Source organism: Sceloporus undulatus, chromosome 4, assembly GCF_019175285.1.
Source record: "Sceloporus undulatus isolate JIND9_A2432 ecotype Alabama chromosome 4, SceUnd_v1.1, whole genome shotgun sequence".
Taxonomy (NCBI): domain Eukaryota; kingdom Metazoa; phylum Chordata; class Lepidosauria; order Squamata; family Phrynosomatidae; genus Sceloporus; species Sceloporus undulatus.
This window is the reverse complement of record NC_056525.1, coordinates 60,506,126-60,527,301: the sequence shown is the minus strand read 5'-3', so window position 1 is coordinate 60,527,301 and position 21,176 is coordinate 60,506,126.

The following is a 21,176-nucleotide window of genomic DNA, read 5'->3' as shown; positions in this document are numbered from 1 at the left end:
AAATCATGTCCTATGAGGAACGACTTAGGGAGCTGGGGATGCTTAGCCTAGAGAAGAGAAGGTTAAGAGGTGATATGCTAGCCCTGTTTAAATATTTGAAGGGATGTCATATTGAGGATGGAGCAAGCTTGTTTTCTGCTGCTCCAGAGGCTAGAATGCGGAACAATGGATGCAAACTTCAGGAAAAGAGATTCCACCTCAATATTAGGATGGAGGAACTTCCTGACAGTAAGCGTTGTTTGACAGTGGAACAAACTCTCTCGGAATCTCCTTCCCTGGAGGTCTTTAAACAGAGGCTGGATGGCCATCTGTCAGGAATGCTTTGATTGGGAGTTCCTGCATGGCAGGGGGTTGGACTGGATGGCCCTTGTGGTCTCTTCCAGCTCTATGATTCTATGAACCAATCACTTATTAAGCATGAGAGATTGAAGCAAACCCTGATAATCAGTAATCCTGCTTCAGGCCTTGCAAACTTTGGTTTGTGGCTTCATCAATTAAGTCAATCCAATTGTACTGAGTTCTTCTTTTCCTACTGCTATCTGCTTTACTGAGCATTATTGCCTCTCCCAGTGAATCATGTCATCACATAATATGTCCAAATAAAGTATGCTCAATTTGGTTATTTTGGCTTCTCATAAGAGGCTGATTGCCAGTATAGTAGAGCAGTTTGGTCTAGAACTCTGAGCGACCAGGATTTTAATCCCCATTCAGCCATGAAAATACATTAGGTGACCTTGGGCAAGTCATACTCTCTCAGCCTAAGAAGATGGACATATCAAATACCTTTAAACAACTCTTGCAGAGAAAACCCCATGATAGGTTTGTTCACTATGAGTCAGAAATGACTTGAGTGCACAACAACAGAGTGAGAGTTGAGTCTTGATTTGTTCATGGACCCATTTATTTGTCTTTCTGGCAGCCCATAGTATCCACAGAACTCTCTTCCACATTACATCTCTCGACATTACAAAGAAATTGATTTTCTTCCTGTCACACTACTTGACACATGCTCACACTACACATACTCATTTTCACTCATAATATACACACACACACCTACACATAACACATGCCTACATCCAAGAATGTACACCACCCAAGCATGCTGTAATTAAGCTTGAAAAAGAACTTTCCATTGGCTTCAGTGAAGAGCTTTTTCCAAGCTGAATTGAAGCAGATGGATGTGTCAGTTTGTTTGGTGCTGAGAAAGATGTTACACTCCTACAGCTTTTGGATCTTGTCCATGAAGATGGTTTCTCAGTACCTGAAGTTACTCTTACCCACATTTACTGGACATACTCATTTCCACTGGACTAATGAAATAGATGGCTGAGAACTGCATGCTCCATCCCAGAACTGAAATCATGTTCTTCAAATCATTAAAATTAACCCACTGTTCCCTAGGGGAAGATCATGGTAGAACTGACAACACTGTATTAACTGAAAGAAACCTGCTACCAGCTCAGGAAATGAGCAGTGATGAACAATGTGCACTGGAACAACAATTGCTGGGATGACACCTCACTGCACAATGCTATGCATGTTTACTCAGACATATTTCCAGTTATGTTTAATGGGGCTTGCTCTCAGTTAAAGTTTTATTAGGAAACTCAGAACTGGTCTAGAAAGCAGAGTTTATTTGATACTGTCGAAGCTGGTGCTGCTCAAAATAGTGCCGGTCTGGAAGCCATTGGCTATGCTCCCTGATGAGTTTCCAGAAAAGAAAGAAACAGCTGTAGTCAATGGACACAAATATGGTACCAGTCCTTGGCACACTGGGCAGGGGGACTCTGCCAGGCCCCCAGGTCAGATAGCTCTAAAACAGTTATCTAAGCTGCCCCATAATCTTGAAATACCTAAGACTGCACTGCTGCCATAGACACCACCATAATTAGGTCTTGTGTATGAAACAGAATGCATCAGGTTGTAACCAGGGTGCCACCGAGCACCAGCAGAACTCATTTCTGTGTTTCCTGAGTGACCTCAAGATGTTACTCCATGTCATCTGGAACAAACTGCTGCATTTCATAAGCAGGGCATGACTTCAGGGCAGTGACATCCCTAGGGTTGGTGTCACTTGGTGCGCTAACTCATGGTGTAACCCATTGACCTCCTCCCATTTCACACCATACAGGATCCTTAAGAATGCTTTTTTGCATTAACATTACTCATAAATTGTAATACCCATCTACCACTGAATGCAATGCTAATAGTTGTGACAAACAACTAGCAAAATTTAAATTATATCTTCAAGTTACAATACCAAACACAAAACCTAAATGTATTTACATATACATAGTGAAGATTTGGTTAAAATGTGGGGTTTTTTAAATCTAAAAATGTTAAAATTTTAAAATTTCCAAAAAAATAAATAATTAACATTTAAAATTTAAAGTTTTGATTTTAAAAATTTGGGGGGCTTTTCCTTTCTCCTCCCACTGAGCTTCATCCCACTCCCACCATCTCTTAAAGCCTTTTAAAAGGAAACAGATGAATGCCACAGCCTGATTCTGCCAAAATACATATGTTTGAGGAGCAGTGGTGTCACCACCACCCCTTGGGCATCACCTGGTGCAGTCTACACCCCTGTAGTGATGCCACTGCTTCAGGGCAGAGGCTATGGGTCCCAATTCAGCAGCATGAGAAACAGGAGCACCAAAAGGCAATAAGGCTGGTCCTGCCATCAAGCAGGGAGAGGCAGCTGATCAGTAGTGTTATGAAAGTGCAGCAAATGGGAGGTCATTTTATCTATTGTATCTATTTTGCCACCAGAATGAGGAGATGCAGGATTATTCCTTCTCTGACAGTAAAATAATTTGGCTGGCTTTGGGTGTATCTTGACTTGGGTGGGTGGAGGTGTTTAATTTCTGTTCTGTCGCTGACAGCAAAATGTTAAGAGTCGGGACCCTGTAGCTTACCACATTTTGAAGTCAGTGAGTGAGATATGGTATATTCCTGTCTAAATAGATCTATATTTGGTTTAATAGTTTTTAAATTGTATTTGTAATTTTTATACAGTTTTATTGTTATGTATATATTGTATTTTTATTCTGTACTGCTGTATTGTTGTATTCTTTTGTTCTGTACACCACTTTGATCAATGTGGAAAAGCGGTATAGAAATAAACTTTATTATTATTATTATTATTATTATTATTATTATTATTATTATTTCCATTCAGTCTAATTATCTTCTCCCTTTCCTCTGCTCTTGATAAACATTTACACATCAAGCAGTATATGAGAGAAGCTCAAAACTCGTCTTTATCACCATGGGAGTATCCAGACTGTGTGACAGAGTATATCTTTACAACACTGTTTTAATATGAAGTTGAAGGCTTTCATGGGAAGCATCCATAGTTTTTTGTGAGTTTTTTGGGCTATGTGGCCATGTTTATTCCTGACGTTTCATCAGCATCTGTGAATGGCATCTTCAGAGAATGCTGGCATGGAAGTGAGCAGAATATATATACTGTGTGACTCTTGGTTGAGAGGAAGTGATTTACATGCTAACCTGTCTGTTAATCTGGTGTTGAATGGCAAGGTCTCAGGGTGTCTATTTAAATAGTGAGCCATTGTCTGCTGGGACCCCCCCCCCTTGACCCTGAGTAGTTTTCATTGCACTTGCTGGCTCTTGATTTTGGTGTTTTTCAGTACTGGTAGCCAAACTTTGGGGCGAAACAGACCCCCCCGGAAGGAGCACCTTCTTGCCAACCCTTTCAGTGCCAGATCAGGACCACATCAACTGCACAGTGCAGCCCCAGTGTGGCTATTTGCCAGCTCAAAATGAAGTGGCAAAAAGCTGATCCTTTTTGAGCTGGCAAAAAGCTGGGTTTTCTGCTGTGGCAAAGGTTTTTTCATGTTTCTGCGGCACAGTGTGTGTAAACGCCACACTGCAAAAACACCATGACACTGCCTGCTGTATGGTCAGCGGGGTGGTATGATGCTAGCTTTGGGGGCATCATTGGGGCATGTGGTATGCGTATGCCATGCCCCCACACCACCCCAGAGGCTTTGCCTCTTTGTTTACTTTAAGGGTTTCTTCTGTCCTGTTGAATTTGTCTAGGTGTTTGTGGATTTCAATGGCTTCCCTTTGCATTCTGACCTGATAGTTGTTGGCATGGTCCAGAATTTCAGTGTTTTCAAATAGCATTTCATGCCCAGGATAGTTTATAGCATGTTCTGCTACTGCTAATTTTTCAGGCTGACCTAGTCTGCAGTGTCTCTTGTGTTCCTTGATTCATGTTTGAACATTGCGTTTGGTGGTCCCTATGTAGACTTGTCCGCAGCTGCACGGTAAACACCTGTGGCTGTGAGATGTACCTTTGCCTAGTAAGGAAGAGCTCTGGCTCATTGTCAGAGCAAATACTTGATATGAAAATGGCCCCAGCTTCAGTTCTTCTCTACTCAAGGTAGGGCAAGGAAAGACCTGTGTCTGAAAATTTGGAGAGTGGTGAAAGGAAAACCGAAAAGCACATAGTAAAGCAGAAAACAACATGAAGACAAGCTCCATGTGCTCTAGGATGGTCAACTGTGTATTCAGTGTTTTAAAAGCCCACTCTAGGGTGGTCAATTTTAACACTGTGGCCTGTTACAGACTGCCAAAATAATGCTGCTTCGGGTCTCTTTGGAGGTATGCTGTTTAAATGATGCATGCATCCTATGAATCCGGAAGCTGCACCAAAGCTGCACTCCAGTGCTTAGGAATGGAGTGTGGCTTTGGCGCAACCTCCGGACTCTTAGGACCCATGCATCATTTAAATAGCATACTTCTAAAGAGACCCAAAGCAGCTTTATTTTGGCAGTCTGTAACAGGCCTGTATAAACAGTTGACTGTCCTAGAGCATGTGGAGCTTGTCTCATTGTTTTCTGAAAATCTGGAGAGCCACTGCCAGTCAGTATAAATCAGCCTTCTTTAACCCACTATCTTCCAGCTATGTTGTACTAAAACTCCAGTCATGGAATGGGGAGATGAAGCATTTGTAGGAAAATCAGGTTGGGGAAGTCTGGTTTAAGCCCTCTTTGTTTTCTCAACCCCCTTTGGCCCTCCAGATATTTTGGACTTCATTTCTGAGACATCTCAATAGTCTTGGGCAACAGTTTAGAAAATTTGCCAGTTGGAGTCTAGGACCCAAAGTTCAAAACCACTGTGTATTGATCTAGATAGAACAACAGTCAGTGGATGCTGGCAGATTCCAGGACATTGGGACAATGAATCTGCTCTGGGTTTTAATCTAAACTTAAAGGACCTACCTAAAGTGCTGAACTATATCCCCAAAAGAGGACTAGTACCTTTTACATCTCTTTTTAACATTCATACTGTACTAAAATCACAGCAGATTCATTAGCCCACTGACCACCACCACCAGTGGTCTGATTTAGGACAAAGGATCCTTTGTTTCTAATGAATATATCTGGGGAAGTTATGACCCTTGAAGATGTTTTAAAAAAACCTACCACCCAGAATTTTGAATGTAGGATTGTGTGTGTAACTCCTTCTCCCAAAGCAAGGTTAAGACAGACCTGGTGCATCTGTACTGGCATTGCACAAAGTCAGGGATCACAAAAAGCAGGAATCCTGTTCAGAGTTTTCTGGATTATATCTCCCAAAACACCCAAACAGCATGGCCATACTGCTGAGGTGATTCTAGGAGTTGTAGTCCAAATAAGTAACTGTTCCAGACTCCGATTCTGCTAATACTTTATGTATTAACTGTTTCAGCCCTCAAATGAAGTATGGGTATGTACAGACAGGCCAAAATAAAGCTACTTCGGGTCACTTTGGAGGTATTTTATTTCAATGACACACATCTTAAAAGGCCAGACGTTGTGCCAAAGCTGCGCTCCAGTCCTTAGGACTGGAGCATAGCTTTGGCATGGCTTCTGGCCTCTTAGGACACATGCATCATTTAAATGGCATACCTCCAAAGTGACCCAAAGCAGCTTTATTTTGGCCTGTCTATATGGGCTCTATATCAAACCTGTAGTTGGGAAAACCTGGCAGAGCAGAGGAATGAGAATATATAAGAAACTAATATAGAGATTAGAGCTATAGGACAGACTGATGTTCCCATCTCTAATCTGAAACAAAGTTTGGAGGATAATTTTTGAGATTGTAGGAAACGTCACTCAAAAAAGCAATTTCACTTTGGTCTGAAACTGCTAAAGAGAGTCCCCATTCCACTTTTCAGAACAAACCCCTGGGACTCTATGTGCAAAGCTGATAAAGGCAATGTTGTTGTTTTTCCCCTTGCAGGACTATGGACCTTTCCTCTTTGTTATTGTGGCTTGCTGTGTGCTTTCAAGTCATTTCCAATTTATGATGACCCTAAGGAAAACCTATCACAGGGTTTTCTTGGCAAGATTTGTTCAGAGAAGGTTTGCCATTGCCTTTCCCTGAGACTGAGAGTGTGTGACTTGCCCAAGGTCACCCAGTGGGTTTCATGACTGAACAAGGATTTGAACCCTGATCCCCAGTGTCACAGTCCAATGCTCAAACCACAACTCTCTGGTTATCATTGCTGTTGGTACTTATTTTTGCCTGCAGTCTCTGAAGGAGTTTATACAGATCTAGTTTGGCATTGCTGCCAAAGAATAGTTCATGGTAACGACATAAATACATTTCTTCCATGGAGGCTACATTAATGTTTTGTCTTAAAACCAGGGTGAGAAAATGAGTAAACAGGCTGGCATATGGCTAATCCCACATACAGTTTCTCTTGTGGGTCAATTTGACCACAGACCACCCAGAGCATGGCATCCAATAGATGTTATAACACCAAGAACAGTAGTATTTACAGAGGCATTGCAAAGTGCAGTAGGTGGGTCCCTCTCTGCGACTGGCATCAGGCATGACTTTCTGAATGGGTAAAGAGCCTGATGCTACAGATGGATAGGGGCTGGGAGGGGTGACAGGAGAGAAAAATAACCCCTCCTGAGCCTCTAATCTCCTCAAAGCTTTAGGGGATGATGGGAGGTGATTGGCTTTCACTGAATGCTTTACTCCACTGTGGCCCATATTGCCAAACTCCGCCCATAGGACAGCTAGGTTGAAGCCTGCTATTAACTCTTCCTCTTCCAACTTGGCTATTAAACTCAGTTACAACTCAGTATGGGCTAAGGATGGACAAGTTTGCATTCCATACCACCCAAATGTCTCTTTCGAAAGCAGGAAGTACTGTACATTACTTTAAACATAGTGAAGGATATCTGTTATTGGATAGGAGGAATCCTGCAATCCTGTAGATGTTGTTCGACTGCAGCTCCTAGCAGCCCCAACCAGCATAGTCAAGGGTGAGGAATGCTGGGAGGTGTAGTTCAGAAATATTGGGAGGGCTGTAGGATTCCCACTCTTTAGTTCCAGCATAAATTGAAGCACAGGAAATATGAATTCTGAGAGTCACAGTCCAATGAAAGCATTTTTCCCAGTGTCTAAAGCAAAGTTTTAAACAAAAACAAAAAGAAGCAGCAAAGAAGATCAGGCCTTCCCTAAAGAACTGAGCCCTCCCAGAAGGCATCTGACTCCATCCCGGCCTCTGAGGGAGAGAAAAGGTGGGCCCAATATCATCAGGCCTTCCCTAAAGAACTGAGCCCTCCCAGAAGGCATCTGACTCCATCCCTCTATCCACCATCTTGAGGGAGAGGAAGGCAACCCAGCTCCAACAGGCCTCTGAGGGAGAGCAGATCTGCTGGACTTTCCCCCTTCCCTGTTGCCATTCCCTTCTCCTTTTGTGTCTTGTCTTTTTTAGATTGTAAGCCTGAGGGCAGGTAAATGTCTAATTAAACTGTAAGCCGCTCTGATAGCCTTTTGGCTGAAGAGTGGGGTATAAATAAATATTATTATTATTACATTTCCTCTATTATTTTGAATTGGTCATCTGTATCATCTTGACAAATAATATGGAAAAGTTGAGCGTGCATATCAGGTGCAGATCATGAATAAGCTGTCAGCAATTAGCCAGAGCAGAATGTAGCTGGTGGAACAATTCTACGATGAAATTCTGACGCAAATTCAAGATAAGAGTTAAGCGATCCATTCTACATTGGCTTATTTTAAGCATTCTACACAAGGTTAGAAAATGGTTCTACATGCAGCTATGCCTTACATTCCAAAATGCTTTTGCTATACTGGAGTAGAGAGTATCATATGTGGCAGTAATGATGAATATAAAAGTTAAGATAAAGTAACATTTTGATTCAATTAATCTTGCACAAATGGATGATGTCAACCTATATGTTCAAGCACTTTCATAGCAATGATCAGAAATAATAGATTATATAATGAGTTATAGGCTACGGTAAACCTGCTAAGGGGAGAGCATGTTTCCCTTGATTCCATGAATGGGAATCAAGGTTGTTTATTGGTATTAAAAATAGCACATTCTAATTATTTTTAAAGGGCATTTTTATTGGCATTTTGACAGGAATATTCCAAGTTTTATGAGTCATGCAACAAGCTATTGTTTAGCCATTGAGATGAGTAACAGCAAGCGCCTTTAAAGTACTGTACTCTCAAAAAATCTCATATATGTATAAAAGAACTAACCCAGAATGCTGGAAATGTCGGAAAGCAATTGGCACATACTATCACATATGAGGGACCTGTGACATGGCAAAGCATTATTGGCTGGAATTACATAGAATAATAACAATGGAAATTAAAATCCAGATATCATTTTGCCAGAAATTTATCTATTGGGTATGATTAGCAATGAATTAGAAAAACAGCATGGAACGCTACTGTTTTACTCATTTACCTGTGCAAGAATTGTATATGCCAAGGAATGGAAATCGAAATATGCCCCGTCTATGAATAAATGGTTAATTAAGATGTACAAAATTGCAGAGATGGATAAATTAACATGTTGGTTGAAGGATAAAGATGAAGAAACTATTAAAAAAATAGGCTATTACTTTTTGCTTTATTAAAGAAGAAATGGTCGGATGTTGTGGTATTATAAGGGTATAAAATGTTATGTTGGTTACAAAGACAAAAGTCTTACAAATAAAGTAAGATGTTTTAGAATGAACAAATGGAAGATAAAAAGAAACTAAAAATCTTTGATTTAAATTAACAAAGTCAAAAATTAAGAGCAACGAGGTGTTACTCTGAGGAAATGTAACATAGGCTTAAAGAAAGAAAAGGAGATAAGAATAAAGTAGAAAGTGAAAGAAGAGTATTAGGAATTCATGTGAAGAAATGTATTAGAAAACAATGTAAGGAAAATATGAAAAGAAGGAAGGAAGGAAGCCAGGCGGTAGGAAGTAGAATGAATGTTATATGTAATTTTAAATAGTGTGCCAGTGATATGTAAGTGATATGTTTGTCTATTTGTTATTTTCAATTTATGTTGTTATGTTTATGTAATGTGTTGTGATTGCATTGGGTTGTAAGCAGAAAATAATAAAAATATAATTTAAAAAATTAAGTATTGTACTGAGTAACAGGAACAAATAACTTTCAAAAATAACTTTCAAAGATCTGATTAAGAGATGCTGAGGAAAACGATGCTGCACAATACCCTGCCAAAAGCTAGAGGTTGATCTCTTGTGACTACATGGCATGAGGGATGAGGGGAGAATTATACTGGCATTACCAACTCATTATGCATTTGTTTTAAGCTTTGGCACCACCTTGTGGGAAATAATTTTACATGCAGAGGAAGCAAATCAAGAACAAGAAGGCATGCTCCTGAAATCCAGGATAAGTAATGTTATGCACTGAATACATGTTTGTAGCTGGAGAGAGGAATGTTCCACTCAAATAAGCTGCACAAGGATCAACCCTGTGAAAACAAGACAGAGTACAGACTGAACAAGGTTCAGGTCAAATTTCAGCCTATACCCTGCCTTTTCTCCATACAGCGTGCAAGGCAGCTAGCAATACCATAGTAAGATAGTTTAAAAAATCTATTATGATAAGATAAAGAATAAGGACAGATAGAAGTAATCCAGATGAAACACTAATCCATCATTGTATTAAAACATGTTTGAGGTAAACAGGAGCCTTTCCTTTTGAAAAAATCAAGTCAGCGTGACAGATCAAAGTCCTCTTTTATAGTATTCTCTAGACAGTCAAAGGGCATCAAAGGGAGGACTGGGTGGTATTCACTAGAAAGGACTTCTAAAATGTGGGTAAACCACTGGGAAGATCCCATCCCGCTGCTCCATCAAACATGTCTCAAAATAGTGGTAGGACTGAAATTAAGGCCTCAGCAAAGCCTGTCTTGACTCAAGCAAGCTCATAAAGGAGAAAACATGGGGTCACCATAAGTCAACAAACGATTTTAAGGCACATACACACATGCACACCTTGTGTATGTAGAAAAAGGCTTGGGGAGGAATTTCCTACCTTTAGCCAAATTACTTTGTTATTACGGGCAATTGTCTTTTCAGATCCCAAGTATCTCAAGCTTGAACGTCTTCCATAATGAGCTATGTTGTTGTGTGCCTTCAAGTCATTTTCTGACTTATGGCGCCCCTAAGGTGAATCTATTAAGGGATTTTCTTGGCAAGATTTGTTCAAAGCAAGTTTGCCATTCCCTTCTCCTGAGGCTGAGAGGGTGTGATTTGGCCAAGGTTACCCAGTGGGTTTCATGGCTGAGCAGGGAATCAAAACCTGGTCTCCAGAGTCATAGTCCATCCCTCAAACTACTACACCATGCTGAATTTAATGGGCTCTAAGAGAAATGACATGGAAATAGCTACCATATGGGGTTCTCACTCCCACCATTCCTGACTGGGAAAGCATGAATAGTCCATCTCAGCAAGTGCTCCTTTGCTGGAGAATATACGAAGCAGCGCTCCTTTTTACTCAAAATTTCCCCAAGCCACCCCTCACTGGAGAATTTGTTCCCCTCTTTATTACATGTCAACCTCCACCTGTTTGTACAGTGACAAAAATGAAGTTTAGACTTTATGAAATTTGTCATTTTTTCTGCTTACAAACTTTTGCATGAACATAGTTTTTTGTGGGTTTTTTGGTCTATGTGCTCATGTTCTAGAAGAGTTTCTTCCTGACGTTTCGCCAGCATCTGTGGCTGGCATCTTCAGAGAGAGTTTGCATGAACATTTTGGAATTTCACTTTAAGACTGTTGAGAGCAAGCTATGTAGAAAGTATGCTCCTCCCCACTTTATTCTTCTTACTTTCTTTTTCCTTCCTCTTTTATTCCTAATTTCAATAAACCTTCTTAATTTAAAAACTAGGGTTTGATGATATTATGCTTGTGACCACTCAAGGCTTATTCCTCTGCATACCAGATCACTTATTCATGTGCTATACACTTTGACATGAGGAAGATGGAGATATCACACTGCTAAATTTAGTCAGTTGGCAATTTTCTCATCTCAGGAAAAAAAAACCTATGTTCCTCACCCTTTCTAAGGCTGAATAGAGAAGGTATGTGTCAGAGAGGGAGAAAAGCACTGTAGACTATCTTGCTATACAAAACACCTGCGGGCTTTTTCACAACTTTGTCTCAAGCTATTATTTAACTGTGTCTCTTGATTTTTAACAGACCCAAGTTATGTATTGTTTACAGGCAACATCCTCTTCTTTTCTTGAGTGCCTATTATTTCTTATTCATTTTCTAATTCTTCTATGATCTCAAAGCTTCATATATGCCTCTACTCCTCCCCATTTTATATTCACAACAAAACTGTAAGGTAGATCAGGATAAAAGAGAGGAGTTAGATTGAGAGAGAGAGAGAGAGAGAGAGAGAGAGAGAGAGAGAGAAGTTATGTTATGACCCAATGAGATGCTGATTCAGCCCCAATATTAATCACTAATTTAAGGCTAGTAATTTGAAATGTTCCACACCTAAATAACCCTCTACACACACACACAAGCATAAAATAGGTAATTCCTTGGGTGGCAACTTCCAGAATCCCCCAACCAGTTTGGCCACTGTTTAGGGAAATCTGGGAGTTGTCGTGCAAGAAACTTTACAAACTTGTGTACATGTGCGCATACGCACAAATATATACATTGTTTGTCCTTCGGGACAAACAAGAACCCCACTTTTATATTTGCAAATGTCAGTGAAAATCCACAGACAAGAATCAGGTTTTATTGTATGAACAGATGACATGATTTCCTGCCAGGGCAATTGCTCCCTTTGGGATTGTCTTTGATCTCTGGACAGCTTTAACTAGTAGATATTCAAAGGCCATTTGTCCTCTAAGTAGCTCCCTTGCAATGCTAATCCAGGTTCATTGATGTTGAAAGGGACAGTGCAGAAAGAAATTCGGCTATTAACATCTCATTCAGCTGTGGAGGGCAGACTTAAGCACCATACTATTACTCTGAACTGCTATACTTGTAAGAGAGCTGTTTGCCCCACTAGACATGCCTCTAAGACCCAAATGGTACAAATTCAATTTCCAAACTACCCTGGGGAACACACCTGAGCCTCATCCTCACATGAAGTACCTATTATTGTTATTTTGGTTTTGGATGAGTTTAGATTTTAATTTTTTTTAATATGATGGTGCTTATTTTATTGTACCCTGCTATGTATTCATTAGAAAAGACAATAATGATAGGTATGGCAATAGAAAGAGAGAAAGACTGCATGCCAGATAGACAGACTCAGGGGCTGTGCAAACCAGCCATTAAGGCTGATCTGGGTGTGGAGTCAGAGCATGGCGTCCATACAACGCACAACCCTGACTCTGCCCGTGGCAGTGTGATGCTGCATACTGCTTGACATGGCATGCAGCATCATGGCATCCCTCTGGCACTGTGTTCACACAACAAAGCACCAGAGGAGTGCCTTAAAGCTGCAGTGGCACAGCTATTACGCCCTTTCCATGGTGCAAAAAGAGCTACTTTTTGCGGCTCCTTTTTGTGCCCTGGAAAGGCCAGATCAGGGCCACAGCATGGAGTTGCCGTGGCCTTGATCTGGCTCTAAAAGGGGTGGCTGCAGGCAACCCCTTAGGAGCAGTCTGCACAGCCCCTCAGTCAGGGATGTCATGGAGCACTGGAGGATAGTGGGCTTGGAGATGTCTCATCCATAGGGTCACCATGAGTCAGGGTTGACTGGGGGGGGGGGTAATTAACAACAACAACTTTGTTGTGAGATGTTTTCACAGGAAATGAGAAATATTTAGACAAGATAAAATACAAACGGTACAGATATATTAAAAACAATGTATTTTAAAAGCCTAGAAAAAGCACTAAAAAGATGGTAATGTAAGTGCTAAGTAAATATCCTTAGGGAGGATGTTTCATAAATAGAGCGCAGCAAAAAAAAATAAGTGGCAATCTCTTCTACCTTATCTCAGATGGCAGAAGCTGGGCTGGAAAATTTAATTTTATGCTACAATTACTGCACATACCCTCCAGTATTTCATAGATGAAAACTGGCACCTGTATGGCCAAGCAATTTTAAAGTGTGGTCAAGCTGGCAAAAGTTACCAGTGAGGAAGAACCCATAAACTAGGAGAGGCTGCAGCAGTCTGCTTTTGCCTGAACCTACTGGGAAGTACAAGATTACACGCCTCATTTGCTCCCCCTGCTTCTGATTTAATTGAGTTCAAAGTGCTTTTCCACTTTGAACTCAGTTTGCAGTAATTGAAGTAAGCTGAGAACAGAGAGGGAAAGTGGGAGAAGGAGAGAGAAATTGGGACATTTTAAAAGCACCTGAAAAAGTGGGATGACAATCATGACTGTCCCTCACAAATCAGGACAATTGGAGGGTATGCAATTACAGTAGCAAGACTCCCAAAATGTATTAGTTACCATTTCAATTAATTTTTTTAAAAAAAACAACACAACTATTTGCTGTCTCACTTTAAAGACATTGCTACTTTTAGATACAGTACTGACTTTACAAAACAAGATGTCTAAATGCTACAAGCAGCTGGCCTGAGATACAAAACACAGTCTTCTCCAGTCACCTAGTATCCAATATTATGGAGGTACATATCGGAGATCAGAGGCACATACAGATCAAGATGAGCATTGGTTGTACACTGAGTGTATCTTCTGTGTTATCTTTGAATAAAATGTGCACCAGTGTCTACTGAATGCCATCATTTATGTTGAAGAAGAGTCAGAATAATATCTAATATGCTACATTCTCAAAAAATATCTCTCAAGAATTCAGCTTGTTTGAGAATGTAGCATATTAGTATATCAATGTATGCTAATGTAGCATATTAGCATATTAATGTAGCATATGGAGGTTATATATATATAAACCCAAACCATATTGCATCTTTTAGATTATAGAGAATAAATTTTTGGGTAGATATACAGAACTCTGAAGAAAGAGGAGAAGGACACTAACATTTTTGTTATAAAAAGCTGACAGTCCTTCAAGTATAGTGGAAGTTGTCGTCCAATACATCTGCAGGGCATTGTCTGGAAAATACCAAGATAGGCAGAAAGACAGCTTTAAAGAAGGAAAGGCTAAAGGCACATAGACAAAGCTGTATATAGGGGACTGAGGGTGTAAATCTGACCCAAGGATAAACATTGCTATGGTTTTGAAATGGGACTGATATGAATCCAACACTGATCCAAGCTTCAGAGTCCATCTGTATGTATCCAGTCATTCAGTGTTTGTGACCAAAACTTGCGTATGGGAATTTGGGGGGATATGGTCCTTAACCCCATCTATAAGCTTCTGGCTCTCATCCTGTTTATCCCAGTCAGAGGAAGCAGTGAGGTTGGGGCCATACACACACAAACACACTATGGCCAGCCCCACTACATATACATACGTAATACCTGCTGTTTAAAGAAACATACGTTTAATGGGAAAGCATACACAAATGCACCTGTGTGCAGCTGCTACTCTTTAGGTTCACTAACAGAATAAGATAACATCTGTCTACAACACCTCATTAGAAAGCATGATTCTTTCTGCATCAGATAATGGCCTGTCTGGTCCAGCATCCACTTTCCTTCAATGACCAACCAACTGCTCCTCAGAAAGAGAATTCGAAATTTACTATCATCTTCCAGATTCCAACCATATTTAACATTTGTGGAGAGGAAATAACCTGAGAAACCTTGACCTGGCCATTATAACTAGGGCATCCAAGGTGTAGAAAAATTACATTTTTTAATTGCAACTCAGAAATCTGCCAGCATGAATGAATGTTGGCAGGGGGTGATGGCAGGATGGCCTGTGGACTGTACTCCAAAAAGTAATGTTTCCAAGGTCTGCGTGTAAAGATTATCAACATCATATCCCATATAGCATCACTAATGGAAGCTTCATTTCACAAGTTTCACAAACTTAATATCAACCCAAAAATGCAATATTGTGCACTTCCTTGAGTTCTTGGTGTGACAGAATATACACCAAATCCATTGGTAAGAAATATGCATGAAGTTATTGTTTTAGAAGGGATGCTTCTGAAACTGCTTCGAGTCTAAATTATACTGTATACAATGTTATTTATGAATGAAAAGATTGCAGGAGGGTCTTTATACACAAAGAGGTTTTACTTTTCTGTCTTATGTTTACTCATTGGTTTTAGGTGCATTTTCAGTCATTTTTTGCCTTCATTACCTATGGATGCTTTATGGGGGTGTTAAGTTAAGAACTATATTAAAGTGAACAATACTGTGCAGAATTATATGAAGTACAAAGTTGTTTAAAATATTACATAACCTATAAAAAGGTTTCAATAATAGGATATTATATTGCACTTATCTAACCAGGCAAGATATATTTATTTACAACACAGTGCTATACTTCTCTATTTAAAATTAAGTCCTACTGAGATTAATGGGGCATAACCCACAAAATGTGATACAAGACTGTAGCCATTATTTCCAGTTCAGATGCATTAAGTATACACTTCAACACTTTTAGTATCACTTGGTAAATTATTTTTTCACTTTCATTGTATTTTTGGCCATCAGACACCACTCAATAAAGTAACATCACCTTGGTCCAGACTAGTCACTTACTTGACAAAAAATATAGCTCCATTGGATGTTGTATCCATCTCCCAACCTCTGGGCTGCTCTGAAAAGACAGTGACAAAAAGCAGACATCAGATATTCATTAGAACTGGACAATCTTTTTATTTCAGGTTGGTTCTGAGGGTGAACTTGTTTGGTGCTGCTTCCACAGAACAATTCTAAAGGGGCATCATTAAGGGAGATGCACCTACTTCTTTGGTTAGCAAGCATTTTCTTCATACTGATGACCAACTACATGCTGTACAGGTCATCCATGCAGAATCTCCTTATTTTTTTATTCTGAAATGTTAGAATAGTAATTGGAGGGGAATGTGGAAGCAGTAACATGGCTGTACACTGAGAGACCCAGGCTGCATCCACATTGTAGAAAATCAGATGGACACTACTTTAACTGCCATGACTCAATGCTATGGAGTCTGGAAACTGTAGTATTTTGGCAGTAGGGCTCTCTGACAGAAAAGGCTAAATGTCTCACAAATTACAATTCCCGAATTCTATGGCACTGTACCATTGTTACCCTGCTGGTTTCATATAAATTTTGGAATCCATGATAACCCTTGGATGACCCCTGGCCCAGACCTCCAAGCCTGTCCTCCTCATGGGCAAGGCGAGTAGTCATGTACACCTCCTCCTAAAGGAGTTCTCACATTAACATCTCAGAAGGGCTGGGAGTCGCTGAAGGGATTATCGTCAGCCAGAGAGAGCAAATGTTTGCCTTTTCCTGGAGCAATCACCCCCCTCCTCAATCTGATGTTCAAACAACTTAAGTCATAGATATTATCAGACCCCAGACATCCAGGTGAAAGAAAGCATTAAACACCTTGTTTCAATCACCAAAACTCTCTGCCCTCCAGGCCAGATTTGGCCCATAAAAGGTCCCCACTTTTGCTGCTCAGCGCGCCATTTGCAAGGTCTATTACTCCACGTCAGTCAGACCTCTGTTTTGGTAGCCGGCATCTCTGCTCAACCCCAGGTTTGCGGAGCAGGCTGTCTCACTGTCCACCACCACTATTCGCTCCCCGGAGGGAATCTAACTTCTGGTAAGCATCACCTTAGTAACGCCTGATGAAATCTGTTCCAATTTTCCAACCCTAATTTTCCTGAGTCCTGAGTGTATGTGTGAGTGTATGCGCAACGCATGTGTTTTTCCCCTATTTCAATAAATTGACATCTAGTTATTGCAATCTGTCTCAGCTTCAGTTTATTGGGAGGCCCTGGTCTACTCAGTATACACATAGGGGACGATCTCGGAGGGCTCTTGTAGCCAGCCCCCTCTTGCAATATTTGGACTAATAACAACATATAAAAATTCCCCTACGGACCCTTGGCTACAATTGGTGGGAGAAAGCTTGGGCATGAGCTCTCCCCCGAAATCTGGACTTTCCAAACTGATCCATTGGGCTGTCTAGATCTCGGAACGTAGTAGAGAGACAGGATTCCAAAAAGCCGCTGCAGACAGGAATAAATAGGGAGGTGTGTGTGTGTTTTTGTGCGTTTGGCCATAAGGGCAAAGGGCTATCTTGGGTTGGCTAATCCCGTTTTCCATCTCTTTGGTTAGGTTGTCCTGCTCATTGGCAACGTCACGCCGTCCAGTGGTGGGCCCTAATCACCCTGGGCGTGTTGTCGTAGTGCACGCCCGACGCCCTATTTTTATTTTCGCTATCGTGGGTGGGAAAGCAGAGGAGGGTCCTCCCCATTCCCGATCTTCAAATCCCCGTACAATTTAGGTCACCCCACAGTTAAAATCCCCCTTGAGCGGGCGAGGTAGGCAAAGGAGGGAGCCGTCCTGGTCCGGAAGCCGAAAACCCAGGGTCAAGGCAGGGAAAGGCAGCTCCAAGGAGTGCCAATTGCGGGCAGCCTCATCGAGGTCCCAGGGTAGGAAAACTCAGGCAGGGTCTAGCTGGGGGCCAAAGTTTGGGTTGTTAGCCAGGCCACGCCGGAGTGGAGCTACCGCGTCCAAACTCCCAGTGAAAGTGAGGCGGGCCAAACTGACTTCTACCGGGTCTAAACGGAGGACAACCCTTAAGTCGCTCGCTGCAGGAGCGCTGGGCCCTCGCGTGAATTGGGCGGCGTCCCTGACCCAGAGTTACATTTAGGGGTTTCTGTGGAGTCCTCAGGGAGGATCCCAGGACCGCAGCTCGCTGTGGACAGAGAGTTGCACCAGTTTAGGTGGGAAACGGAGGCCCCGGTTCCATAACCTCTCCCAACCTAGGACTTACACATGGACATACCATCCATAGCAACAAACTAATCAAGGCAGAACAGCCTCAGGATCGGTTGCAAAAATGGATCCTTGGAAAGGGACCTATCCTGGCGAAGCAGCAGGGGCTTTCTAACCGAGGATCCTTTTGGAACCCTGTTACAAGTATACAACCTCCAACAGAAGGAAGGGACTCAAAAAGGTGTCCACGCAAGAGAAGGACAGATGGGCATCATGGGAATCTGGACCCTAGCCCACAAGCCACTAGGGAATACAAAAATTGGCCGCCAGGGAGGAGACCAGACAGAAATTGTTAGATTGAAGCGGTCGCCCAGATACAGGAAAAGGTGGCCGAGAATGCCTTACACACTTAGGGCAAGGAAGGGCAGCTCGGCAGTTGGACACTGCCATAATGGAAAATGAGCTGTTAAAACAACACAACAAAGACCTGGAAGAGAAGCTTAAAACAGGCAAAATTGGCAGCTGACTATTGTGTTGGCTCGCAGTTAGCAGGAAACCCAGGGCAGATCACACCAAATGCGAGCGAAGCAGATTCAGGCGAGCTCAAAGCCTCGCTGCTGCTCCAGCAATCTGTTGGTATCCACCATAAGCCCCCAATATCTAGAAAGCGGTAGAGTGGGACGCGGGGGAACCCCGACACGTTCCAGAGGAGGCCCGAACCCCGCGCCATTTAACCCCCAGTGGGAAGAAAGTAGAAGGGAGGACATCATAACTTCCCGTCCTCCCCGATCATCCACCTCTGAGAAATCAGCGCCCTGTGAGGCCGGTAAAGACCCGCCAGCATGGTGGAGACCAAGGAAACAAACGATGACGGGACTGTAACCAAAACCGTGGTCGAAGACCGTCTCCTGGTCCATGACCGAGGTCGAGCCATTGCAGACCACTTAGGAAGGTTAGACGCCCCAACTGGAGTCCAATGGATGACCAATGCATACGTCTCATACCCCAGGCAAAGGGACAGGACTTGACACAAAGTAGCTAGGATGTGCATAGATCCGGCATACACGTGGAGCTTTTGAGGCTGCCGCCATAACTGTGGATCTGCCAATGTGGACATTAGCGAGGTGGATGACAAAGGTGGCGAGTGTGTTCATGGCCAGGGACGCTGCTGCGCACCAAATACCATTTAGAGAGACAGCCGAAGATGAAGCCCCCGATGCCTACGTGGCAAGGAAAACAGATATTGGCTATCCTGCAGGGCAGATAGACCTCACGCCGAAGGACAGCCGATCCTTGACAATCACGATTTCATGTTCTGAAGTGTATGCAGGGCTACACATATCAGCTAAAACATACATGGGCTCCACTTCCCTACCGTTGCCACTTCAGTTGGAAACTGTTCATGGATAACGTCCGGGGAAGTTTCCAAACTCTTCTGGACCGCAAGGGCAGAAAGGGACCATGGCAGGACCTAGGATCCCACGGGCTAAACCACAGCCTGCCAAGCCTAAACGGACGCGGGCCGATCAAGCCCAATTACAAACCGACTCAGACTGCCACAACAACCGAAAGTGTCCCGATCTCCCAAGTCTCTCCCCCAGATCCACCAAAAACTCCCCGCCTGCCCACAAGTGATTGCCAAACTAACTCCGGACCTTGTGGGGACGGCCGTTAGTGAAAGCAGGGATAGGCCCAGACCCCGTCACTCCCGCACAGCTTCCTAGAGACTCTGGAGCCCGGGTAAACACCATACACCCCGATCTAGCGGCAAACCGGACCAAAACCTCCACATGCTTAGAGCTCACGGGATATGGAAAGGGCCAGCCGCAGGCTGCGATATGGGTAACATTCCACTACAGCTTGGGCCCCTCCTAGACCACATTCAGGCTTGTGAAACACCAGAGAGAGGATGACGGCATTCTGGGAATAGGATTTTTTAAAACGCCACAAACTGACACTGGACTTGGCCAATGGATTCCTCTGGCAGCTTGAAGAGGGACCCTCCAATTTCGGCCATCCACAGATGTGCCGCCCTCAAAGCCCCAATGCCCCTTTTCCCCATAGCCACAGACCCATGGGTACAAGACTTCCCCGAGGTCTGGATTTCGGACAAATTGGAATGCGGCACCGTTAAAGGAGCCTGTGTACTCATCGAGGGAAAGGATCCCCCTCCACAAAAACAATACCGATACCCTAGGAGAAGCAGAAGAGGGGCATTGCCAAAACCCAGAAGGACTGCTCAAATGGGACGTAATTCCTGTATGCAGTCCATATGCAATGCTCCTCTGTGGCCTGTGCTAAAAGCTGATGGCGTCACATGGAGAATGGACTTGTAGATTTTAGGGCCCTAAACGCAGTCACCCCCCTGTGCTCCGGTGGTGGCACAAATACAATGAGATCCTGGCCGCCATTGCCGCTGGAGCCAGATTCTACAGCTCGTGATTGACCTGGCTAACGCATTCCACTCCATTCCCTCCATGAAAGCTGCTACTATAAATCGTCTCCTTTGAGTTCAGGGGGACCCAGTGTTGCTTAAGCGGCTGCCCCCAGGTTTCCACTCAAGCCCAGTATATGCCCATGCCCATGTCGTCAAAATGTGGACCAAGCTGCGCCACCTCACGAGCCCATGTTGCTGTCCTATGTGGACGACATTCTGATCCATTCCAACACCCCGGAAAAGACCGCTGAAGTAACCAGGGAGGTGCTAGACCTCATTGGGAAACTGGGTTCAGGCTAACCGAGACAAGGCCCAGTTAGTTCCGACTCAGTAAAATACCTTGGCCTCACATCTGCAGACAGATTGCAGGACCCCCGATTCACAGAGAGTTGAGACCATTGGAAAACTCCCTGCCCCCACCCGATGTGTCCTCACTGCGGGCCCTACTGGGCACCTTCAATTTTTCAGGGGATTCATTGAGGCATTCGCCCCTAAAGCCAAGCCGCTGTATGCCCTCCTAAAGAAGGAGCCGCTTGGGAATGGGGGCGCCACACCGGAAAAGCATTCGCCACCTTAAACACAGGACCTTGCAAAGCTCCAGCCTGGTACATCCAGATGTGAGCCAAACCATTTA